Genomic DNA, 11,703 nt, shown 5'->3' on the forward strand with positions numbered 1-11,703 from the left:
GACAATACATGTTTTTTCAGTATGACTGAGATCCAGTTCTAATCCAGCGGATATTAATTAGATCCGAAGCCATACTGAAAAACATTTTCTTTGTGGTATTGTATTACAACTGTAAAACTAGCCCTGAAGAGGGTAGTTAATCACCTCATTACAAAGTTAATAGGCTCCCATTAGTAAAAATAGATTCTGCTGCCCACAAAAATACTCCTCGCCTATTATCTTTCTAATTTACTCACAACTCACGACATATCAAATTGGTTTGAAAAATTAACATTTTTATTTGGGACCAAGAAGAAAGAAAAGGGGTACTTTTTTTCATTAATAGAGTCATTCTATAAATCTAGGGATATAAAGGGATAAGACAATGACAGATTAATTGATGTACATCCCCAATGATGTCCCCAAAGTTGTAAGCCAAGGAAAAAGAAAATGTTATTTTATGGAACATCTCACCCCAAACTCAGGAAGGAAGGAAACATTGGGCTGTTTATTACACTAGTCCCCAAAGTCTTATAATAACGTTTCCTTATTCGTTGACGTAACAACTTTGGGGACTTATATTAAATTTTGGTTCATTAGATTGAGTGAACAAACGTTTAAACCACTAAATGTAATCTACAGGAGGGGTAAATTTGTGTATTATCATTGGGGATGTACATCAATTTATCGGCCATTATCTTGTCCCTTTAAATCCCTGCCCCAAACCCTTTCTAAAGGACTGGCTAGGCAATAAAAAATGAAAGACAAGAAAAAGTTGGCAATAAGTATTAACTAAGAAATAAGAGTTATGTGATATGGGTAGGGGAAAAAATATGTTTATTTTTTAAAGTCTCGTTACACAGGTGTCTAAAGGGATAAGACAATGGCCGATTTATTTATGTACATCCCCAATGGTGATATACAAAATTACCCCATCTGTAAATTTGAACACACAAATGAATGATCAAACCATTAATTTTAATAAAAGTTGTTTTCTATGATTTCTTTACGTAATTCCTAATACCTAACCTTTTTCATGACGGAACTTTAAATTTCCGAACTAAGATAAACCAATGAGATAAATCTTCTTTGTTTAAAAACTAATAGAACAAACTGGTGATTTTTGCGGCAAACTTCCAGGAAGGAAGGGGACAATGGGCTATTTATTACAGTTGTTCCCAAAGTTTTATAATAACTTTTTCTTATTCGTCATCAACTTTGGGGACTATTTTGAATTTTGATTGGTTTGTTCATTAGGTTGAGTTTTGAAACTTTTCAACAACTATGTAATTTAAATCTACAAAAGAGTTAATTTTGTGTATCATCTTTAGGGATGTACATCAATTTATCGGCCATTGTCTTATCCCTTTAGATCCGTGGTCATTACCCTTTTTTACTTTGTACTTAAAGTTGATATATTTGATGTTGTTATGACAAATACATTATAGACTACAAGAATTATGGTTTTGCTAATTTAGAAATACTGAGCAATAATGGATTTAATATACGTGGATATTATGACGGGAAAATCTACGTCAATTTAGCTATCATGGAACTCGTTTATTGGTCATATCGTTAATGTAGGAGGGGAGGGAATGCGGCAAATAGAGTGGAAGGGGAAAATTGTTATTTAAGCCCGCTGCAAGTTTCACTTTGATAGAGAACATTAAAATCTGGTGAAAGATCCAAGTATTAATATATCCATTTTTACAATAGAAGTTATAATAAGTAATAGAGACTTGTGATTTTCACTCATAACTATTTAAAGATGTTGTCTTCGTGTGATTAATAAATTAACTAGCGGCTATGCCTTTAAAGCCTTAAGGGGCCTTTAAAAGAAAGAAGTGGTTCGTCTGGTACGTTGATGGTGTCAAAAATCGGGAAACTGTGTATAAATATCGGTTTTCAGCCGCCCAAAGTTGTTGTTTGCTACTGTAGATTGCTTTAAAAAGAGCTGCTATGATGGTGATGCTGATTGTTCATTGGACGAGCGGCTGCGCTGAAGACTAAACGCGTGAACAGCTGCAGAGCCTTGCCATTTATAAAGGCGGACATACTTTTGTTTAGACTTAGACTTAGAATATTCATGATTTTAATTTGATTTTTAGATAAATACATTGAAATTATAAAATACATGAAATTATCTTCTGTATAATTCTTAACTATTTGTTTTTGCAAAGTTAAGAAAAAAATCCTCTGTACTGTTATATTTGTTAGCAATCATTTCAGCACAGCTGTAATAATAGCAAAATTGTTCATATATGCATAATGAACAAATGTTGTAATGTCGACAAATCCCAAAAAAGAGTAAGCTCAATGATCTTATTTGACAGTGAAGAGCTTTGTATAATGGAAATTTTCATCCTTGTTATATTCTTATATTCATACTTATGATAAAGAGAAGCAAAAAAGTGGCCAGTTGCGCATTTTTGCAGTAAATTGAAAATAATTAGGGATTAGAATTTTTTCCTAATCCTAACCTATGCAGGTGTCTATACCTGCGTTGCCCTAATTCTTCGGGTCCCCAATATAACCTAACCCAACCATACCTACATTAATAAACAAACAAACAAAAAACTTACCCACCCCCCCAACCTCCTTATTTCTTATTCATTTTAAAATAAGGGGAGGGTTTATCAGTTCTTAAGTGGGTGCTTTGTGTAATAACGTTAAAAGTTATTCTACTTCTAAAGGGATAAGACAATGGCCGATAAATTAATATTCTTCCCCAATGACGACTCACGAAATTACTCCTTCGGTAGATTAAAATTAGTGGTTGATACGTTTGGATACTCCACAAAATTCAATAAATTCCCCAAGGTTGTTAGGCCAAGAAAATGTTCTAACAAGACTTTGGGGAATACTTCAAAAAATAACCTAAAGTCCCCTTGCTCCCTGAATTTACTGGCTGAATCATCATACACACCAAGTTGGTTTAGATAATAATTTTCCCTAATTTAGTTTACACCTTGGGGTACAGTTGGTCAGTTTTTTTTACAGCCAAGCTTTTCTATAATTAGGATCTGTATGTACGTTCGTCAGTAACGAATAGCTCATTTATGGGATGTTAGAATTGTTTTATCAATTGATAACTTGGTTTAGTGATCCTAACTTAACTACGATTTACAAAGCGTAGCAAATCTTTAATCGCTCCCAGAAGGTCCGTATGTCTATTTAAAACTATTGATTTTTAAAACTTATTTGACCAAATTTTTTTTTCATAATATAACTATCATATTAATCTTATTTTGTATTAATGATTCCAAGGACAACAAGGTACAATGTTATATTTAAGTGGGACTACTCGATAGTTAAGTGCATGCATGTCTTAAAATAAAATTTATACTCAATTTTGATAAGACTTTAAATTCTATATTTTATTTAAAGGGATGGCACCGTGAAAGTAAAAATGTGTGTTTATTCTAGTGTCTGATTTTAGAGCTTTGCTTTTGTAGATGTTGTCATCCTTGTTGAATCAGCTATAGCTCTATCACAAATCAGGGGCAAAAATTATTTCAACTTTTATTCGGAGATCTAAAGGGATAAAACAATTGCCTATAAGTTGATAAATATCCCCAATGATCATACACATAATTGCCACTTCTTAATGGTTAAACATTGCCTTAATGGATCAACCAATAAAAGTCCCCAAAGTTGTTAAACAAACGAATAAGAAAACGTTATCATAAAACTTTGGGGACTACTGTAATAATCAGACCAATGTCTCTCTCTCCCTGCTTTTATTCCTATAAAACTGAACAATGTAGAGCAAAATTTAACCCTAAATTCGCTTCTTGATCTAAATAAATGTTAATTTAAATTTTATTTCTCGGAATCATCAACTTCGTTTCCAATCTTTCCACCTCTCAATTTAGGTTTAATGGAATTAGATTTTACAAAATTATCCGCGGCAATTTAAAATTTTTGCTCTCCTTCTTTGGGTTGTGGTGTGTTGTGTGTTGTCGTGGTGTATAATTTAGCCGTAACGTCTCGGACTGATGTCTCAATTATCCTCTCTCAATCGATGTATTATTACATGGATGTTGCACCAGATTTTCAAGTACAACACTAAAATCATGCTCACAGCTGGCTAAAACAATGATACGCCTCATACATCTTCTTTTTCCTATCCCCTCCCCGTCTACTGGATGAACGTATCGACTAATAAATGAGTGCCATATTAACAACCTAAATTAAAGTCACATTTTCCCCTGTCAATATATCCAGTTATACTATATCCACTTATCTCTCTTACTCCCATTCTATCTATTCTTACTTTGGTTCAATTTTAGAGTAAATGTTTTACAATATATTTAGAGTTAGTTAAATTCATTTAAAATTAACCCATATTAAAAATCATATAATTTTTTGTAATTTGGTACCTTTTTTTAAAGACATGTATAGTTTCAGTAGGTTAGGTAATGACAAGGACCCGCAGGGTTTGATAGGAATAAATTCCCCCAAAAAAGATTTTTAAAAAATTTTAGTTTGTTGAATAGTTTGGAGTAAAAAGAAGTTTTATGTTTACATGGTTTAAATTCCAAATCTAAAAACTTAATCAAGTTATTTTAAAAGATTATAAAAATGATATCTGTAGTACGTCAGGAGTTTAACCCTCTATACCAGGGTGTTGTTGATCTAAAGTATAATAATCTGTTTTACTTAAAATACATTTAGGACAGGTACTTGCTACCATTTAATTTCTTTTCATTTTATGGACTAACGTTAGCCATAGTATTTTTGTAGCCTAGCTACTCTATAATTCAAAATTTCCATATGTACGTCGTTCTGTCCAAAACAAACGTTAAAGGAAGAAGATGATTTTCTTGGCTGCTATTAAAGTTAGATGTTTAAAACTTTTCTTAAATATGCATCTGATCAAAGATAACTTTCTCTATAATTCACACTGTCCGTCTGTCTTTTTTCCTGACCTCATAGGGGCTAGGTGACGCTTCGGGTACAAGTACTCTCCACGTCACCTTGAATATAAATACTCTGAGTTTGAATTGCAGTGTAACGCGCTCTATCGTCCAGGGTATTCATTAAGGTAACACTCATCATAAACCAACCTTTTGATTGCACGACCTTTGACTAGAAGTCCAAACTGTGCACGGAAATGAGTTGCACCTGTATTAAGACACGATTTTATCACCCCCCCCCCCCCCCCCCACCCTTCGAGTGGATCCGCTCTATGATACTTGATATTAATGTCCTGTCAATCGTGACTTTATTTAAGAAATCAATTAATTTTAGTAAGGGTGAAAATAAGTGTCTGGACTTTTAGAGTGATGTAGCGGGTTTTAGAAGCTAATTTTTTTTGTTATTTACAACCCCTCGAATACGCCTGTAATCTCAAGTAAACGTATCAGTTTTTGTGTATTTTCTTATAGTTATTCTTTTAGTTTTATTATTGTATGCATAAGTAGGTTGTCACTTTGGCTTACATTGTTCTTAATGAAATTCTAAACCAACACAAAGTTTATCCATGTTTTTGTGCAATTTTTCTGCTAGAACACAATATCTATAAACGCGAAGCTCTGAAATGGTAGGACAAACGAACATAAAGACAGAAAAGCATAAAAAACTATACTAAATTGTAGGTAATTTGTTGCAAATCTGCTTAAATATTTAATACCGAGTAAGGATACTGTTATAGGAATCATCATGTAAATTTGAAAATTGATAGGTTAATTCTAACATGTCTGATTTTTTTGGGAAAATAACTTATAAATATTTGCAATAAAGAAGTTTGCTTTGATTTTTGTTGTTGAATTTTTCATTTTCTAAAACAAGGATGACAACATCCATAAGTAGCGAAGCACAAAAAATCATTGATGAGAATACTTACAAGTAGATTTAGATTTAAAGTGTATTTATTAAAATCAAGAATAGATTTATTAGAGAAAATAAATACGAAACCTTGTTTTATTTTGTAAAGGTAATGATGACGGTCAAAGAAAATTACATAAAAGATGCTCATAACAATAGAAAAAATTATTTTGATACTGATATCCCAAAAAAATTTGAAAATTGGACCAAAAAAGATATGGGGAAATATGTAGAAACATATAAAAAATAGCCAAAAACCTGCTAAAAGGCAGTCTGACCACCATGGTTGTTTTCTTAAAACGACGGGAAATTTAATTTTAATATCCTTAACTTAAGAAATTAGTAAAATCAGACTATATACAATATACATCAGAGATATGGAAAAATAAGTGAAAAATTTAAAAATAGCCAAAAACCTGCAAAAAGCAGTCTGACCGTCATGGTTGTTTTCTTTAAACAACAGGAAATTTAATTTTGATATCTCTAACTTAAAAAACATTTTGGAAATCGGACCATAAACACCAAAGATATGAAGAAAAATGTGAAAAATACAAAAATAGCCTAAAACCTGCCAAAAGGCAGTCTGACCGTCATAGTTGTTTTATAGTTAATTGTGCTCCTTAATATTGGGAATGTTGTCAAAAAGTTTCAGCATTCTATCTTTTACAGGAGCCGAAAAAATCACGTTTCCCCTATTCTGTCTCAGCAGACGGACAGACGGACGGACATTTCGAATTATAGAGTAGCTTCGCTACTAAAAAGGACACCCTGGCTTGTTTCATATATCTTAAGATTCAAGGAGGGAGGGGATATTGGGCTGTTTGTTGCAAGGGTCACCAAACGCTTTCTATTTTGTGCTTAACAAATTTTGGTTGGTTGGATGTGTCCAAACGTTTTAAGAACTAATTGTAATCTACAGAAGGGGTTATTTGAGTGTGTCATCTTTGGGGACGTACATTAATTTATCGGTTAATGTCTTATCCCTTTAGATCCCTAGCATAAGAATATTGTGCGGTAAAAAGGTAAATTGAAACAAGAATAGAATAATCCAAATACCAGGTTTTTGTCCAACTTTTTGCCAGGATCAGTCCCTCCGTGCATATTTGAACAATACAATCAACCACTTTAAAAGGATATTAGTGGGGAAAGAAGCAGGGATCTGAAGGGTTAAGACAATGGCCGATAAATTGATGACATTACACAAAATTACCCTTTCTGTAGATTGTTGTTGAAATGTTTGAACACATAAATTAATGAACCAACCAAATAAAATTCAATAAAAGTCCCCAAAGTTGTTAAGCCAACGAATAAGAAAGTGTAAATTTAAAACTTTGGGGACTAGTGTAATGAACAGCCCAATGTCCCATCCCTCCCTGGGAAAGTAGAAATTGGTTCACAGCTTTGAAAAGAAAAGAAAATATAAATTTAAAGATTCTTTTACTTCAGAATAACAAAGCCCAAAATAACCAAATGTGTAAATGAATGTAGAATATACGTGGATATTATGACATGGAGAAAATTGACGTCAATTTAAGTTGCTATTCCCCCTGTCATTTATTGGTCAGTTTGTTATTTCAATAGAGAAGGAGATGGGATAGGAAGTATCGTTATTTTAGTCAGCTGCGAGTGCAATTTCATTACAGTACATAAAAGTCGGTTGCAACATCCAAGTAATAATATATCAAATGATAAAAAATATCCGAATCCAATATGTGGCCATGATTAACAATAAAAAATCTACCTATTTAGATTAATCATTGGACCTCTCATTTCCTATATTCTATGAAATAGATTACTTGAGAGGTATAAATATTGCAAATGCATGATAAAATACTTAGGGTAAAAACAATTAAGTATTTTATGTTCAGTTGTTGATTCTACATTACATTTTGTCAATTAAATGAAAGTCTGTAAGAACATCCAAGTAATAATATATCATATTATAAGAAATTCTATTATATCAGAATCAAATTCATGGATGATTAAGAATAAAAAATCAAACTATTTAGATTAATCATTTGACTTCTCATTTCCTATATTTTATGAAATAGATTACTTGAGAGATATAGATATTGCAAATGCATGATAAAATACTTAGGGTAAAAACAATTAAGTACTTCATGTTCAGTTGTTGATTCTACATTACATTTTGTCAATTAAATGAAAGTCTGTAAGAACACCCAAGTAATAATATATCATATTATAAGAAATTCTATTATATCAGAATCCAATGCATGGATGATTAAGAATAAAAAATGAACCTATTTAGATTAATCATTTGACTTCTCATTTCCTATATTTTATGAAATAGATTACTTGAGAGATATAATTTCCATGATCATGAATTGATTGTAGCCACAGGCCAATCTTTACAGTTTAGGCATCTCAATACTTGGTCAGATTTCACTAAGGACTAAAAAAAAAAAATTTTATTTTCAGAAACCGATTAATATATTGCTGGATATAGCATGATTTCAAATACAATTTTCCACAAATATAAAAAAATCATAAATTATGTGCCAGTTTTATTAGCCTTCGGTCTCTCTGGGCCAAGAAGACCGGTTTTAATCTTTTTACATTTTAATATCCGCAAAAGGCTTTTTATAATACGATGTAATAAATAACAATTAAAAATATTGTAACTATTTATGTCCTTTTATACATTTGGAAATTTTTTATCCTTATTAATGTTTTTTTTGTCAATTTATCGTTCACTGTCTTTCTTTTCTTAATTGAACATGGTTCATTTCATATTTCAGAAAAACGAAAATGATGTTTATAAATCATCCCTTTAAAAATCCTTAATTCAAAAATAATTTTATGCTTTAGTGCCAGCACTGACCCATAGTGGTTTTTATGTGAGACCTTTTCATTGAGTTATCATTATTTGATTTTGTCCCAGCACTGACCCATAGTGATTTTTATGTGAGACCTTTTCATTGAGTTATCATGATTTGATTTTGTCCCAGCACTGGCCTATAGTGATTTTTATGTGAGACCTTTTCATTGAGTTATCAGATGGATGTGAAGATCATCAATAATAAATTGATAACATCTAAATTCTAAGATATATTTAGTATTTAGATATTTATTAAACAAGGATGAAAACATCCAGGAAAAGCGAAGCTCTGAAACGGCAGGACAAAATTGTATGTAAATTTGAAGCAATGTAAAAAAGTGGATTCTGTTTAAAGGACAATCTTACACTTAAGTACTTGATCATTGAGATGCGTTACTTATAATTTGTAATTTGTTGTCCTAGGAATCAGTATTCCAAAATTCTAATATATATAGGATAATAATATCAAATAAAATTTTTGTCTAAAGATAAAAGAAACATGACTTAAATGCACGTACGGACATTCTGTTACTGTTTGTAGAGTTGCTATGCTTTTTAAGTAATACCATATTGTTATAGGAATCGTCATAATCGAAAGGTTAATTCTAACATATTTAGATTGACAAAAAAAGCTAACCGTTACGGACGTAAGGACCGACCCTAGTTATAGAAAAGCCTCGCTTATAAAAATATGTATAAATATTTTATATCTAAGAAATTCATCTTTATATCTGTTTTGATACTTAGCAGCAGCGCCCCTAGCAAAATTTTTTTTTTATAAAATTCAAATTAAAAGATTAGTGGTATAAAATTCACAACAAAGAGTACTAGGTTTACTTAAAAGCATAACCAAATAGCCTAAATCGACATAGACAAAATAAATGTTTATTAAATTTACGAAATAACCCAAAATTTATTAGAAAAGTACTAAAAGGGCGTTTTTAATAAAGCCAAGACTAGCTCATAACAGATCATAACATCATAAATCAGATTTGTGTAAAGAAAGTAAGATACTTAAAACGTGTTGGGTTGTGTCAATTAGCGCCAATATGATATAGTGGGTTTCAGACCCGCCCAAAATCCCCAACCCTTCATTAGGCCGTAAATATGCTTGGTGGATTTTTTTACGTCCCTATTAAATTTTTTTTTTTAAAGCGAAGTGTTTCTATAATTTGGGTCGCTCCTTATGTCCGAAACAGTTAACTCTTCTTTAATTTAGACATGTTAGAATTGTTCTAGCAATGTTGATTTCTATAAGAGTTAGGTAGAATTTAGAAAGCCTAGCAACTCTATAATATAATCGTTTCCAGAAGGTCTGTACGTCTTTGTAAATTATGCTGATTTTTTTTACTATTTTGACAACAAATTTTTGTATGATATAATTATCCTATGCAACTGATTTTTAAAATACTGATTCCTAATACAACAAGGTACAATATTATAAGCGAAGCATTTCTACAATCAAGTCCTAAAAATATAAGTATGACCTTAAACATTATTTAAGTAGTTTTTCAACAAATTTCCTTACAATTTTGTTTCGACTTTTATACATCTAGATTCTTATTATTCAGTTCTGACACTCAACAAGTGTTCAAATATCCAACCATTTCATAGCTTCGCCTTTATAGATGTTGTCATCCTTGTTTAGCGGAAATTAGGATGAATCTACAAAAAAAAGTTGTTTATTGCATATTTTTAAGCTTTTTTTTAACAAGTCATTTTTGTGAATTTTATTAGTTAGTATGAAGATTCCATCATATTTTGTTTTAACAAAGATTTTCTTCATTTGTAAGTAACGGTCAGTAATTATTCTTGGACATAAAAAGATGTAAGGATTCGTTTATTTTAGCCCGCTACGAGATTTACTTTATTAGAGAACATGAAAATCTGACGTAACATCCAAATAATAATATATCCATTATTGCTGACCTTCCCAAAAGAACATGCGGTATAAAATTGAAAGTTAGAATTAAGATGTCAATTCAGGAATATCAAACTTATATTTTTATACTCTCTACTGTTTTAATAAATACTAGCGGTTGAGCCATTAACATTTAGGGAATCTTTATTAAAAAGGGTAAGATTGGGTAAGAATAGCGCAAGACCATCCCAACAGTTAAATCTAAAATTAAAATAGGCGACACCGTGACCTGTATGAAGCTTCCCTTTAAAGGAGAACTCAATCAGTTCAGTTGTTATTGAAATCTTAAGCTACAGACAAAAAAAACACTCTAGTATAGAAAAGCTTTGCTATTATTGTAAATGTGTTTGTCTCACCGTTTAGGTGTGTGTATGTGTGTGTGTGTATGTGTGTGTGTATGTGTGTGTGTGTGTGTGTGTGTATGTGTGTGTGTGATCAAATTGATATTTGACTTAAGAAAATGATATTGTATGGGTGACGGGAAGATTGTTAGATTCTGGTTCCTGTATAATTATATTCTTCTAGAATCTAATCATGGCTCCTCAGGCGAAGCTGGGTCTCTATGTGGACAGAATATACACAGTCATTTTATGCCGACGCATGGGTAAAGGCCCCTCAAAAAAATTACCCCCAAAAATTTGGAAAAATATGAAAAATTTTAATTTATTTTAAGCAGTTTGTTGCTTTACACGATTAAAGTGAAGCCCTTTACAGTGCCTATAAAAGATGACGTCATACAAAACAAATGACCAATGATAGGCAATACACAGACTAAGCTACCAAAGGCAGACCAGTATACGTTTTAATTGACCACTGGTAGCCCAGTATGACTTTTATAGGTACTATAAAAGCTTCGATTAAAGGCATTCTAAAAGCAGTTTATTTTATTTTCTAGAAATTCCTGGCCGAAGCAGGTCTTATTTTGCTACCTAGCTGCTCTAACACAGCAAAGCAAAAATATGCAAGAGCGCCAATAAGCCATTTTGTACATTTCGCAGTCGCAAGTTACATTTAGGTTCATCTGCAGCCGCAACAGCAGTAGTTTTGAGCCTGTATCAGCTACAATCAGGCGTTTTTGTGTTATTAGCTGTAACCAGCCGTTTTTTCTCAACAATCTCAACTCTAATTTTATAGA

Source organism: Acartia tonsa, chromosome 4 (genome assembly GCF_053477335.1).
Source record: "Acartia tonsa isolate MP-2025a chromosome 4, ASM5347733v1, whole genome shotgun sequence".
NCBI classification, from domain to species: Eukaryota; Metazoa; Arthropoda; class Copepoda; order Calanoida; family Acartiidae; genus Acartia; species Acartia tonsa.